The sequence below is a fragment of the Canis lupus genome, chromosome 23 (genome assembly GCF_011100685.1).
Source record: "Canis lupus familiaris isolate Mischka breed German Shepherd chromosome 23, alternate assembly UU_Cfam_GSD_1.0, whole genome shotgun sequence".
Classification (NCBI taxonomy): domain Eukaryota; kingdom Metazoa; phylum Chordata; class Mammalia; order Carnivora; family Canidae; genus Canis; species Canis lupus.
Window position 1 is genome coordinate 4,779,928 of NC_049244.1, and position 14,998 is coordinate 4,794,925.

Consider the following 14,998-nt stretch of genomic DNA (forward strand, 5'->3'; position numbering starts at 1 on the left):
TCAGCATCCTCTAAAGTTCTTGGCCAAGTCTATTCTTATAAATGAAGTGATTGGCCCCATTTGCCTAGTATATAGAGAAGACTAAGGAGTCCATTGGCCTCACCTGTGTGGCTAAATGGCTTGGGTGTCATTTAATCTAACTTCAAGATGTGTGACTAATTTCTATAAGTGTTAATAAAATGCTGGCCATATAAAAAAATATCCAAGTGGGACATTTAAAAAAAATCCAAGAAGCAAGTATTAGAAACGCCAATTAACTAAGAGCTTTAATATGCTTATATGTGTTTGTGCATAACTAGCTTTCTAAAGGCCTTGAGACAGAACCACAGGCTTTTTTAAAGCACCAAGAAACTGCAAGTCAATAAACATTCTATCCCCATGCCACCCTATACTCATCCAACCCAATGATGATGAAATGCACATGGACAAGAGCAATAAGAAAAATAATAACATTATCACAGGATCAATGTCTATTGCTGGCTTCATAAATAAAGGACTTGGCTTCCCATTGAAGTTTAATTTTTGTAAATGCCTCTGGAAATTTAAGTAGCAGTAGGAAAACATTATCCTGAGATAATGTTCAATTTCTCCTAACATAAGCTCTTAAACCTTGGACGTGTGCAGTTTTCAGTCTGGGACAAATTCAGGAGAACAAATCTCTTTTGAACAGACTGTGGGCGATTTATTTTAAATAGGCTGGCTTTAGGGGTACAGGTCTAGGGGACATGAGAGTAGATGGTGGTTAGAACAACAGAGGCAGAGAAATCCCAGAAGCCTGCTTTTTCTGTGACTCGTTCTGAGGTATCCCTCTGCAAAACAGGGAATCTCTTTCTCCTCTTTCCATGTCCCATGGCTGGTGCTATATAGCATGTCCCGCATCTGTATTAGGGGACAAGTGTGGAGGCTCAGAAGGGTTCACCTGTTTCTGTAGGACATTACGATATCTTAATGTTTTGTTATCCCTTCTTGTCTCTCAACTGCTCTGGCAATGACTCAAATAAATCCCTGGGGCTGTATAATCAGCACCTGGCTTGAATAACAAATGAACTCTTGCTAGCTGTACCCTAGGAGAAGCATTAGAGTACTTTGAAGCTCTAGAATCACAGATATTAAAGCTGAAAGAGAGCCTCCTCCAGAGATCTAATCTAGGATTCCTCAGCCCCCATTACTCAGAAGAAATTCTGAAGATCCAGCTCAGAGGAGTGGGAAGTAACATCCAAGTCTACTCTTTGATAAGTGTTCCTCTGACTTAAGCTTGCACAGAACCATCTGGGGCTCATTAAAACAGAGATTGCCTGACCCCATCCCTAGTTTCTGATTCTGTAAATCTAGGGGTGAGGACCAGAAATTTGCATTTCTAATAAACTCCAAGGTCATGTCTAAGCTTTTGATCTTAGTCCGGAGACTACACTTTGAAAGTCGCTGAGCTGGAGTTCACTTCTTTTGATTTCATGATCCATAAGGTGGGTTGTTTTGAGCTAACAGTGAGTCTCTACAACCTATGGGGCCAAAGAGGGGCAGAAATACCCACATTTCCGAAGAGAAGCTTATTCCTTTATAGGAGATTCTGCATAGTTTTTGCCCAAGTAAGAGAAAGCTGCATTCCTTGCCACAACCTCAGGGCCTGGTTCCAGCTACTCCAAAGCCAACATGGGCCTGGAAAAAGACGAGGATTTCTCATGTGTCCTGGCTTCTGACCTGAAGTGTTTTAACTTGGGAGAAGAACTGTCACCTTTCTGGGAATCTGAAATGAAGACAACTTGCCTATCTGATGTCTGAACAGTGGATTTGCACTTGCTGTGGCGATCTCTCAGTGCAACAGAGACCTGACAATGATGAACGATGCTGGATTGCACTAAAATTCCGTCAGAGCTCACAGGGTGGAGACCCCAGCCACTGAGCCCAGGGCCTCTGGCCTTTCCTGTGAAGGCATTTGTGGGACAGGGAGACAGTTGAAAAACTGATGGTTAAGCAGCAAGGAGGGAGGTGGAGGGAAAGAGGCAGCCAGGTGGGCATGGCAAGGTGGATATTTAGCAGACTGAGGCAGTAATGAGGTAAGGGGTCAGTGGGAGAGGAGGGAATGGCGGAGAACAGTGGGAGGATTTCCTTCGGTTCTGAGAATTTTAGACTCTTATTTGACCTCTCTCCTTTCCTGATTGAAGAATCTCAGGAAAAACTCCATTTGCCTCAGAATGTAGTACCAGCTCCACCTGAAACAAGCAGAGAGAACAATTAAGATCTTTGTAGGGCTAAGCATTCTAAATATTCTTGATTACACTCTTTCTCACATGAAATTTAGAAAACAAAAATGCTATGATTGTCAAGTCACTGTCCTGCTTCTCTCAGTCCATTTCTAGTCTGCAGCCTTTCTAAGTATTTTTTCCCCTTTGTTTTAATTTCTTACATCATTTTCCTTTTGTATTCTTTCTCACTGACTTGTCTTTGTTCCTTTTTGAGGAATTCAGACTTCTGCTCCTCCATTCACCTTTCTTTCTAGTCTTTGGCTTTTAAAAGCAGACTGTATAGGTGATTATGAAATACAGGGTTTGTGGAGCCAACTTCTCTCCATGCAACTTTCATTTCAGGCAAAATGAACCCCCCTTGCTTCTCTTTTGCTTAATGTAAATGTTACTGAGGTGTAATCTGCATACAGGAAAACATACAAATTATATATTTTCAGCTTGATGGATCTTCACAGAATGAACCCATGTAGTGACCAGCACCCAGATCAAGAAACAGAACAAGGGCAGCCCCCTTCAAAATCCCTAGAGCCCCCTTTCAGTAATCCCCTGCCCCCCAGAATATCTGACATTCTGATTTATAACATCATACATTAACTGTGACTGGTTTTTAACTTTATGTAAAGGGAATCTGATGTAGGAAAAACGTAAGGGTTTGAAGCCAACAGCCAAGAAAGAATTCTTGACGTCTTTGGTGCAAAAAGGTGATTTTATTAAAGCACGAGGACTGGACCCATGGGCAGAAAGAGCTGTACTGAGATCATGAGGAGGGGCCTATTATATACTTTCCAGTTGGGAGGGGGTTAGGGATAACAAAGTCTCTAGGGGATGTTGGAAACAAGGTTTCCAGGACCTTGAGGGGGCTAGCTATTGTTAGGAAAGTCACTTATTACTGTATAACAAAACCTGAGTCATGAGACCCTTCAGATGTCTATCAGTGGGTCATATGCTTGGGGGATGATCACCAACGTGTATCCTGGGGAGGGTAGAGATAAAGGAAGTTTCCAAATGAATTTTTATATGTTGAAGTAGACTTACAGGATCCTGGGTGTTGGGCTAAGATTACCTGTTTTCCTTAGGAAAGTATTAACATAGAGGCAGCTGAGTCCTTAGAGAAAGGTCACTCTGCCTGTTTCAAGGACTTGTCACTGGGCTGTAGGTAGTAAGGGAATTTAATAATTTTTCTTCGGCATCTGTTTCCCATGTCACAATAATTCAATACATACTATTTATGGCTGTCTATTTTTCTCATATGATGTTTGTGAAATTTATTTATATTGTGACATGTCCTTGTAGTCAATTCCTGTTTTTATTGTTTTCTCTCTCTTGCCCTCTCTGTATAATTAATGTATCACACTTTTATTCATTCTACTCTTGATGGACATTAGGTTTTTCCAATTTGGGACTATTAGGAATTTTGTTGCTGTTAACATTTTTTTCATGTTTTTTTTTTTTTTTTTCATGTTTTTCTGTAAACACACATTCTCCTTTGGATTTGTATGACTAGAACTGCTGCCACAGATTGGCATTTAACAGTTTTAGTAGATACTACTAAATGGTTTTCTAGGGCAGCCCTAATGGCTCAGCGGTTTAGTGCTACCTGCAGCCTGGGGTGTGATCCTGGAGACCTGGGATGGAGTCCCACGTTGGGCTCCCTGCATGGGGCCTGCTTCTCCCTCTGCCTGTGTCTCTGCCTCTCTCTCTCTCTCTCTGCCTGTCATGAATAAATAAATGAAATCTTTGAAAAAAATTTAAAAAATAAATGGTTTTCTACAGTTGCTTTACCAATTTATAGTCCCACTAGAAAAGTTTAAGAGTTCTGTTTGCTCTGCAGCCCCATTTGAGACTTTTAATTTTAGTCATTCTGGTGGGTGTGTGTTGATGGAGGATTGTGGACTTAATTTGCATTTCTTCAATAGCTAGTACAATTGAGCACCTTTTAATGTCTTTGCTGGCCATTTAAGTACCTTTTTGGTGAAGTACCTGTTAAGTATTTCATCCATTTACAGAATCAGATTATTTGCTTTTCCTTATTGCTTTGTAGGAGTTCTTTATAATCATGGATATGAATTCTTAGATGGATGTTCTAGAGAAAGTGTCTTCTCCCAGCCAGTGGCTTACCTTCCCATTCTCTTCATTAAACTTCCTACTTTACAACTGTCAAACTCATACTTTAAACTATAGCTCAAATGTGACATTTCTGGTGACTGTTTCCCCATCCTCTACCTCCCAGGGTCATTGCCTACCCCTCGGCCTCCTACAGTAACTGCCTAAAACCCTCTCATAGCAATCGTCATTTTAGCTACAAACAATCCATTTTCTTACTTCTTTCCTTCCAGCCCATGAACCCCTCAGGGACAGACTACTCTAAATGGAACAGTGGCTGCTATTTCATTGAACATCTGGGTATTTTGTTTGTTTTTTGCTTTTTAATTATCTGTGTTCCAACTTTCTACTATGTGTATTACCTTCATAATGATTAAAAATATATATTTTATCTTGAAGAACAGAAATAAATATAATATTGTACCCTTAACCCTGCCTCATTTCCAACACTGTGTGTTCAACATCTGTCTAACAGAAATTTCAACCAGCAGAGTAAAAAATGAGTTCTCCATGTTGTCTTTCCAACCCAGCTCAGTTTCTTTACTGTCCTTTATGCCAGGAGTGAGATGGCAGTATTAGAGCCTAGAAGCTAAGGATAGTGGAGATTTGCTTTAACTTTTAAATTTGCTTTTACTCTCTTCTCCAACATCCAAACCATGCTTTCTAGCTCTACTGTCTTTGCTTTTTTCTGTTCTCTTGGAAAATTATAACAGCTTCTAAATGGCTTCTTTGCCCACCTTTGTCAGGGAAAAGAAAGAATCACACTTGATGAAGTTAAACAGGTCAGGAAGATTTCATTCAGGACTACTGTAATAAAGATCAAAATTATTGCCATAGGGGAGAAAGATTAAATTCAATTTCACAGATACGAAAGATGGAAGTTTTTAAGTACCGGGTAGAAAAATACTGGAGGACATTAGGTGGCAGTTTGGTCAATGTGATTAGGCTGTCTGTATTTGCTAATTGGTGTTTATCAGAGTTAGGCTTCTATCCTGCCAGCAGAGACTGGGAGATGACTTTAATCTTCTCTTGAGGATTGCATTTCAAAGAGATGACTTCCAGGTCCTTCAGAAGAACAATATCCCTGGTTGTAATTGGCTGGGAGAAGAGTTAGCTCTCAAAGGAGCAGAGAAAGAATTTCCAGTCACAAATGTTCTAAAAATAAATGCTCTAAGGAAAGGGAGATCAGGGCCGATAGTCAGAAGTCTGTCTAAAGTTTAGTCAAACTAAGGGGAGTGTTAATCTTGGTTATACTCACTCCAATTTAAGTCAGAATTTAAACTTGGTCTTAACGTTCTATTTCTTTGTTTAAAAACCTTCCATGGCTCCATAGTAACAACCAATGGAGCTCTAAACTCATGCGTGCTTAGGAGAGTCTCTATGATCTCACCCCAACCTTCCCTGAGTCTCACTCCTTGCCATACCAGATGTGGCACTAGTGTGAGCATTCTGGGAATGGTCACAGCTCCGTGTGCTGAGGAAGAGTCTCTCCCTGGGTCACTAGACCAGCCCCTAGGAGCCCAGAGGAGGATCATAAATGAGCAACATTCTCTGGGGCTGGGGCAAGAGGTCCCTGCATCTCTCTGTAAACTCTGCCTGGTGGTGGGAGCTGTGGTAGACGCAGTCATTGCTCCTGGTCTTCTCCCCACCTCTCTGAAGATAGGGAGGGAGAGGTGAGGCAAAGCCATGAGGGTCAAGTCAGTAAAGACTGCTGCACATGCCACCTGGACCCTCAGCCTGCTTTCTGGTAAGTGAGGGCAAAGATACAATTAGTTGTACTTAGTGATCTTTTTAAAAAATTAAAAAAATTAATCTTTAAATATAAGATTACGACTAACCATTTTACATTGTCTTAGTATTTTATAGATACTGTATTTAATACTCTCACTCTGTTAGATACAATGACCCAGTGGGATGATATGACTCTGAGGTTGGTTGAGGGTGGAGTGAGAGAAACAAGACCAGATAAATTCTAAAGTCCTTAGACTGCTGGCCAGATGTGTTTCCAGGAAGATAGGCATCTCCCCTCAGGCAGGTGCTCAGAGAGTGACCTGCCCCAATGTCTAATTAGTGACCTGGCTGTTCCTTAAGGGCTATCTGACAGCTGCATGTCAGGGTCAGTTTGGCAAAATTACGGGACTTTTCCTCATTTGGAAACCATCTGTGCCCCATCAGGATCAAGGCTGTGAGCCAATCATGTCCTGTGCTTTTCCTGTGAAGGTCAAGGATTGGATATGGTTCTCTTTAATGTCTCCTGAACGACAAGGAAAATCTAAGATTCTCTACTTTCCTGTTCCACTGAAGATACAGAACTCAATTGAAAGGCCGTAACATATTAAAGTGTCTGAAATTCGATCTGGAGTTGAAGCAGCAGCATCTAATGCACTTTTGGAGTAGTCACTGTTTTACCTCTGCGTGTGGAGGGCAGAACTGCCTCCCTACTTCCTCCAGACCCTGGAAAATGACAAGGACTTTTCACTCTGCCTGCCCATCAGACTTGGGGCTGCCTTCAACTTCTACTGTATCTAGAGCGTGGGTCATATTTAATTCTTCGGGCTGCTTTTTTTTTTTTTTTTTGGTCCCACTGTTCATGGCTCTCAGCTGTACTTTTCTTAATAAAGGGACAAGAGGCTGAGAGATTAGTAACTATAGTTACCATTTATTAAGGACTTTATCAGTTAAGACTTTTAATAGCAAACAATCAAAACTGGCTTGAGCAGAAAGGTAATTTATTAAAAGATATTAGCTTATGCACAGAATCTCCAGCGAGGCTAAAGAACAGTTTGGAAGCTGTGTAGCCAGGAACAATACCCCAAATCTCACTATAGAATTTGAGGTAATGAGGATGTTGCAGCTGCCACCCCTGACCACAGCACCACAGCTTGAACTAATGCTGAATACTAGAAGCTGCATCTAATTTTCCCTGCAACAACAATGAAAGATAAATATCATTATTGTCATTTTACAGGGAGAAGTGATGTTCAGAAATGTTAGCTAGCTTGTTTCCAAAGTCAGCTAGACTCTCTCAACTGTAAGTTCAGTGTGGGTGGGGACTATATTGAATTTGTTCATCATTGCAAGCTTGGAGCCTAGTACCATGCCTGGTCCATAGAAGGTACTGAATATACTTATAGAATGAATATGTGGGGAAATTGGTAGAGATAGATGTGGTTACTTTCTCTTCTTCCTTTGGTATCCCATGTTCCTGGTCAAAGAAAGGGTTGGGCAAATCACTCAGCTTCAGGCAACCATAATGTTGTATGTTCCTGGCTGTGGTGATTGGTTCCAAGGTTTGAAGGATGTGAATTTGGCCAGATGCCCCATTATATGGGGCAAGACTGAAAGCCAACATTCAGACAGAAGTGAAAACAGGATTTATGATTAAATTATCTTGTATGACGTTAATATTGACTCTTTTATGAGTAAGTACTATTGCTCTAGTCAAGAAGGGCAGGTTGAAAGGTGATTGGAAGGTCATAGGAAGAGAGTTTTATTTTGAATGTTAACTCCATTGCCCCCATTAGATGTTGTGCTATAAGAAATATTCCAGAACTGGGTCAAAATGTCTGTCTGTCTTTTCAGTCTATCTCTCTCCTTGGCAAGCCCCCAGTCATCTTAACTTACCTATGTTTAAATGGAGTCTTTATTACTTGCAGTTTTTCTATTTCCAAACCCTTGCTCAATGAATATCTCTGAGATCTGTTTTTTGGGACACCTGATGGGTCAAGGATGTGATGGTGATGACGGATAGAGGAAAGCAACCTTCAAGGTAGAGGGTGCAGGTTCTGGTGGCCATGGCTGGTTTCATGCCATGTAAGAACCCTTCTATTGGAAGCAATCTGTTGTGAAGCGTTCTTACATGGCCAGGAAAAGAGCCCTCATTCCGGCTACCTCTAGTACTGGGACTGTTGTGAAGTTGTCTGTGAGTTGCCCTGAAGGCCTCTTGCAGAAGCAGGGCAATAGCATGGAGGTCTGTGAATACTAGAATGTAATTTGGGAATTAGATGCTTGCTCTACCCAAGGCAGCTCTTGCCTCAGACCATCTTGATACATCCTTGTAGTACGGAGGCTCCTTCATTATCAGGACTCAATCATTCTCCTTTTGTTTCTACTCTAGCTCCAGCATTGACAGCATAACTCTGTCCCTCATTGCTGCCATGGTCTAGTGGCTAGCCTACGGATTAGCTTCTTAGGGAATGGTATCATTCCTAATCCAAACAGTTCTTGCAAGGGGATGGATGTTGTATGGTGTGGGCCTAGTTTTGCAAATAACCCTTGGGCTGATTCCTCTGTAGGGTAGACCTGGGTGGGAAAGGAAAATATTCTAAAGCTTGAATTCTGCCTTAGAAATTATTTGTTTATGATTTTACTCCAAAAAGCAGCTTAAGATACTATATAAAGAATTGCTCTAAAAGCTCATGAATATAGTGGCTGAGTTGGTTAAACATTTGCTTTGGCTCAGGTCATGATGCTGGAGTTGTGGGATTGAGCTTCATGTTGGGCTCCCTGCTCAGCATGGAGTCTACTTCTCTCTTTCCCTCTACCTGCTGCTCCACCTGCTTGTGCTCTCTCTTTCCTACCCACAAAAAAAAAAAAAAAAAAAAATCTTAAAAAGAGGATTCATGAATGGACCAGGTACTAGTCATACACCAAACCACTTCCTCTCTCTAACCCCTCTGATGCTTGTATGTTTCTGGCACTTTGCATTAAGCTTACACCTCTGTGTCTCTCTGCTTTGTTGCTTCAGGAATTTCTCTGAAGCCAAGGACACTCCTCAGTTACAACCAGAGTGGTGGAGGAATTAGTGAGTCACTTCCCCAGAGCAACCTTTAACCAATTGGGGAGGAGGATGAGTGGAGGAGTTCCTTGACCTCCCCGTCTTTGCAGATGTGTTCTCTGTGGTTCTTTCACACATCCCTAGCAGTACTGACCCTTAGTTGCCACAGAGATAACCAGAAATTACTGCATTCTATATCAGCTTTTCTCTCTTCTCTGTCTCAATCCTTACTTTTTCTTCTTGCCTCCTAATAAATTGCCTGCACCCACACTTTTGTCTTAACCTTCTCTGTTTTGATACCAATTCTCTGATACCAACTGGGTTCAATTCAGACTCCAACTACCTGGTATTAACATAGATCCCACAAGTTAAGGACAAAGTCCTTCACCATACTGCTCCCCTTAGATGTCACCTGCAAGCCTCAGGGTCACCTGCTTCTGACCTACTGGCTGTAAATTCAGAGACTTCCATGACCCCCTCGGTTTTGATAATTTACTAGAAAATCCCATAGAACTCACGGAATGCACTATAGTTATGATTATAGTTTTACTATAAAGGATATAACTCAGGAACAGCCATATATGGAAGAGATGGATAGGGCAACTTCTAAAAGGAGGACCAGAGCTTCCATGTCTTCTTGTGTAATCTGGGTGCATCATTTATCCTGCACATCAGTGTGTTCAACCAGGCCTTAACTGAGCCTTGGTATCCAGAGTTATTACTGGAGTTTCATTACATATGCATGATTATTATTATGGATTAACAATTATTATTGATTAACTCATGATTGAATTTAATCTCCAGCTTGGTTCCCTTCCCCAGGGGTTGGGCTGGTTCATAATTCCAATTCTCTAATTATGTGGCTAGTCTTTCTGGTGACTAGCTCCCATCTTGAAGTCATATAGGGACTTCTGCCATGAGTCACCTCATTAGCATACCAAAGACACTCCTGTCACTAAGAAAGATCCAAGAGTTTTTGAAAATCTGCCAAGAACTGGGGACAATGACCAAATATATTAATTATGCTCTAGCTTTACTTTGGGAGTAATTCGAACTGAGACAAAAAGTTTTTATATTCACACCCAATACCTGGAAAAAGCACTTGTTAGCAGGTTCCAACTTTCCCTCATAGGGTGAGGGAGAGGAAGTCACAGAAGTTTGATGGGACAATATCATGGGAATCCTTATGTGCCATGCTTGTAGTGAAAACAAATGACAAGCACTTCAATTTCCTGAGTAAAGAGTACGTGAATGAGTAGATTGGCCTTGTAGGCCAATGAGAATCATATGCAAAGCTGGGCATCCTGAAGAAGACTTTTTGGAGTACTGTGTGGGCATCTGTCATTCAGAACAGCAGTCATGACTGAGACCCAGGTCGCTGGGGGCTTTGCGAGCCCCATCCATGTTAATCAGCAAAAGATTCAACTTAACATCTGTTTGTAGGGAAAGCTCACTCCTAAGACTTGTGATCCTGCCCATTCCAGCATGCTTCGTAGCCTCTGAAACACTCCGGCTCCATGTATCTCCATGTAGACCCCACTGGTTTCAGAGCCTTTCTCATCTCTGTACTTGATTGATAGAGCTGCTTGTCCCACAGGCATTCCCCATCCACCACTGGACCCAGCTCCTTACCAGCCCTCTCACCTCCAGAGTTTTCATCAGTTTCCATTTCCCGGGCTCAAGTATATTCCCTGAGGATCTCTTCTACTTTCCCAGGATGCCCAGTCTCTGGGCTTTTGTCGTTCTCCCTGTGATGCTGGCCTTTCTTTCCTTCCAAATCATAAAGAAAGCAGTCTGCTGCTGCTCTGGCCCATCCCTGCTTATCTTAGTAACTTTACTTTTCATAATGAGGCTTAATTGTAAGTTTTATTGACAGACTTCTGTTATGCCACAGGAACCCATCTTGAATCAATTAAAATCAATTAATCACACTGTGATTAACTTTAATGGTGGAATGTTTCCTACACATGGCAAATAACCATTCACATATGTTTCAATTAATATTTTTACCCCCATTTGTTGACAAATGATCTATTGTACTTAAAATTAATTAAATGTTAGTGTGGTCCCAATTAACACTGCATTAACAATAAAAAATGCCTTGATTGTCAATACTGAGCAAAATCTGTGACAATCTGCTACTTATATTGTGCAGCTTATATTATTTAAACACACGGGGCTTAACCTTTGACCAAATATAGCAGATGATATGGTCAAAATGTGAGGCCATTTTTAAAGCCATTGAAAATCTTGACGGTTTTGGCTCTGACTTGAGATAATCAGGAAAAATAAAACCTTGTTCGCCTATCCTCTTATGTCTCTATTTTGCTAAACCAAGATTTAATGTCTTTCAATTGGCATTGCTTCATACATAGTCTCTTTTTATCTTATTCAATATTTTATATTTGTTTCTAATACTCTTATCTCCTAATACTGTCTCAGTCTCCTCTATCTTGAGTGTTTCTTTACCTAAATGATACTGTACTATAAATTCCAAGCTGTATTTTTCATTTTTCCCTCAACCTTTTGTCTTTGAGACCCATCTAAGTAGGTACACGGGTCCTTTTCATATGGAAACATTATTGATCTATGCCCACATTTATAAGCTTATTTTTTTAAAAGATTTTATTTATTCATGAGAGACAGACACAGAGGGAGAGAGGCAGAGACACAGGCAGAGAGAGAAGCAGGCTCCATACAGAGAGCCTGATGTGGGACTTGATCCTGTGACCCCAGGATCATGCCCTGGGATAAAGGCAGGTGCCAAACCACTGAGCCACTCCCCATTTATAAGCTTTCAAATTATTTCCAGGTCTCTGCTTTTATAATGGTGGGCATATATGATGCTGGGGTGAATATCTTTGTGTGTCTTAAGCTGGGTACCTGTCTGAGATATATTCCTTGGAGAAAGCAATAATTAGGTCATAGAGTACACTGTACTGCAGAATCAATTCACTTTTTGTATAGGAAGAAATGAAGGTCTCAAGATGGTAAGCAATTTTTCAAGGTAGATTTGAAGCTAGGCTTGATTTCAGATCTTCTAAATCTTAGTGAAATATTTATTTCATAGTGTGTAACTCCACCTCAATTTCTCAATGTTCCCTGGAAATATCTAGAAAAAAAATCTTTGGTATGATAATTTCATTGTGTTATAGCCTGGAGTCTTCCTCATTTTGGTTACCTTAAGTAGAGACAAAATTCAAATATGTAAGTTTCAGTTCACACAGAGACATTGTTATCAGGTAGTAGCACTGGGAATGTAAGCCCAAAACTGTTTTCTTAAAAAGATTGGCCACTTTTTGGCAAAGGCCTATAAAACCAGCCAAATATTTTAGAATTGGTGATAGAGATATAACAGTTTTCAATCTATCTACTGTCAAAATTCATCTTACGAGGCTTGAGTGCTAAAATGCCATCCTGAGATACAGTATTCTCCCTCCCTATTTCCCTTGCCTCAGTTCACATTCATTCCTTAAGGGTTAATTGAGCAACTATGAATTCAAGCAGCAGAGGACAAGAATGATACACATTCCTTGTCCTTGTAATACAAGGCAGAGGGAAATAAGTGACAGATTTGTGTGCTAAGCCAAGTGCTGTGGGTGCCCTGAGGGGGAAGCCATGAATCAGTGAGAGTGAGTGGTGAGCAGGGAGATGGTACCTGAGCTGGACTTTAACAGGTGTGTAGGAGGTGGTCAGGCAGGGGAAGGAAGGTAGGCATCACAAGTACAGGAGACGGCAGAGCTCTTCTTCCACCCCCTGCACTGACACCCTCACCCCCTTCTCCTGTCCCTACAGTAGCCATGTTCAGAAATAATCCAGCATCCCTGAGGGAAGAGGAACAAATGTTCTACATTGCACCATGCTAAGCATACCCCTCCAGTACTTGTGCCTGTGAAATGCATTTCACGCCTCGTCTGTTCTCTAAATGAGATGTGAAGGCAGTTTACACCTCGTTTACATTTGTGCTGTTTTACCAAACAGCATAGATACAGCTCCATCCAAAGTAATGAAATGAGGTCAGTCACCCCTTTCTTTCCTTGGATTGAATCCATCCAGCTCTTCAGGTCCTTCCCAGGCTCCGGTGGCTCCTAGGCAACCAGGAATCTACTAAGTTTTGGGAGAGAAGGTGCTAGGCTTAGAGGTGTAGGCAGCCACTGGTGTTCCATCCCTTATAGGTGGGGTAAATGGCCTTTGTTCCAAGCCAACAATTTATAATTTCTTTAAGTAAAATGTAGAAATCATAAATGGAGAGTTAGAAGAATTTTAACTTTTGCATATACCTATGTAACCAACACTCAGATTAAGATATAGAACATTTCTCTTACCCATGAACATTTTCTCATGTCCCTTCCCAGGCAATAGCCCCCTCCACAAAGATATCCTCTATTTTGTCATTTATCACCATAGATACATTGTCCCTGTTCTAGAACTTCAAATACAAGAAAGCATGTAGTGTGTACTCTTCTGTTCAAATTATGTCTGTGACGTTCACATGTGTTTTTATATCAGTGATTTGTTCCTTTGCATTTTTGAGTGGTATCCCATTACCTGCATGAACCAGTTTAGTTACGTTCCTATTGATATTTAGGTTGTGTTCTGTTTTTGTTTATTATACCTAAAACTGCTGTGAATATTCCTGTACAAGATTTTATGGACATTGAGTTCTTTCAGGTACATAATTAGGAGTGGAATTTCTGGGGTATAGTGTCAATGTATTTTAACTTTATTAGAAACTCCCAAACAGTTCTTCAAAGTGATTGTACTGTTTCATACACCCACTAGTAGTGGATGAAAAATTCTGGTTGCTTTTGGTGATTCAAAGTAATGAGATTTTGTTGGAAATTACTGTAAAGTAATACAAATTCATTTAAGGAACTTGAGAGAAGAGACAAGATTAAAAATTTGGGAAGAGAACTAGAACATGAAAAGAATTCTATCCATAGAATATGTATTACCCCCACTCATATCTCTTCATTGTCCTGATTCAATATAGTAAAACTCACTATATTGAAAAAAGCACAGTACATTTTGTCTCCTCCAAACTGCATGCCTGTAGAGTATAAGGAGTCCTAGGAGCCATTCACCAAACATAGACTGATAATGTTTCTCATTTGTGTCAATCTGATAAATGAATATTTATATTTTATTTCCATCTAATTTTTGTGCTTGAAAATTAATGAAGTAGAGCATTTTGTTCATTTGCTTACCAATATTTGTATTTTTTCTTCGTGAATTGACTTCATGTCCTGTGCCAATATCCTATAGTGTTTTCTTCCTCCTGGTGATGTTTATATAGCTGTGTATCGGCTATTGCTTGTCATATATGTTGCAAATATTTCTCTCATTTTGTTATCATTCTTTGAGAAAAATGACTTTTGTTATTTAAAAATGCTACTTACTCATCATAAAACATTCAAGCAATGGAGAAAGGATTATGGAAAGATAAAAATTCTTCCAAATTCCACTCTCCAGAGACAAAACAAAAAACAAAACCCAGAGATAATCAATAAAGTTTTGGTGAAAATCACTTCAGATATCTCTCTATGCACATGATAGAGAAAAAACTGGGTATGTAAGGTAGAAGTTTAGAAAAATTGCCTAAGGATACAACATAAATTGTAATTACAATGGTTATACTTAAGATAAGTGTGTCTTTATTAAAAATGTATTAGTCTTCAAAGATTCTTTAGTATGAAAAAATTTATGAGTTTGGAATAATATTTGAACCATATAATTTAATTTTGTAATATAGTTTTGGAAATCTTTGCCATAAAAGTTGAAGAAATAGCAAACATACTTTTTTCTCTTATTTCCTTAACACTGCTGATTTTATTAGTTATCTTATTTTAATGTTGCCAAGTTTTATAACATTTAC

The 14,998-nt window shown here is 40.1% G+C and overlaps 2 long non-coding RNA genes across 3 annotated transcripts in view; one reads left to right on the plus strand and one right to left on the minus strand.

The window, feature by feature from the left end:
- Positions 1-330: 330 nt before the first annotated feature.
- On the minus strand, positions 331-3,896 carry LOC111091861. The gene is made up of 3 exons (XR_005376810.1): positions 3,841-3,896; positions 1,532-2,210; positions 331-879 (listed from the first exon to the last, which is right to left on the minus strand). It is a non-coding gene; the product is annotated as an uncharacterized LOC111091861 (long non-coding RNA).
- A 1,801-nt stretch (positions 3,897-5,697) lies between these two features.
- Positions 5,698-14,998, plus strand: part of LOC102155029 — an 85,348-nt gene continuing 76,047 nt past the window's right edge. For both annotated transcript variants that reach the window (XR_005376811.1, XR_005376813.1), the window contains exon 1: positions 5,698-6,093. This is a non-coding gene — a long non-coding RNA (uncharacterized LOC102155029). The remainder of the gene's footprint in view (positions 6,094-14,998) is intronic.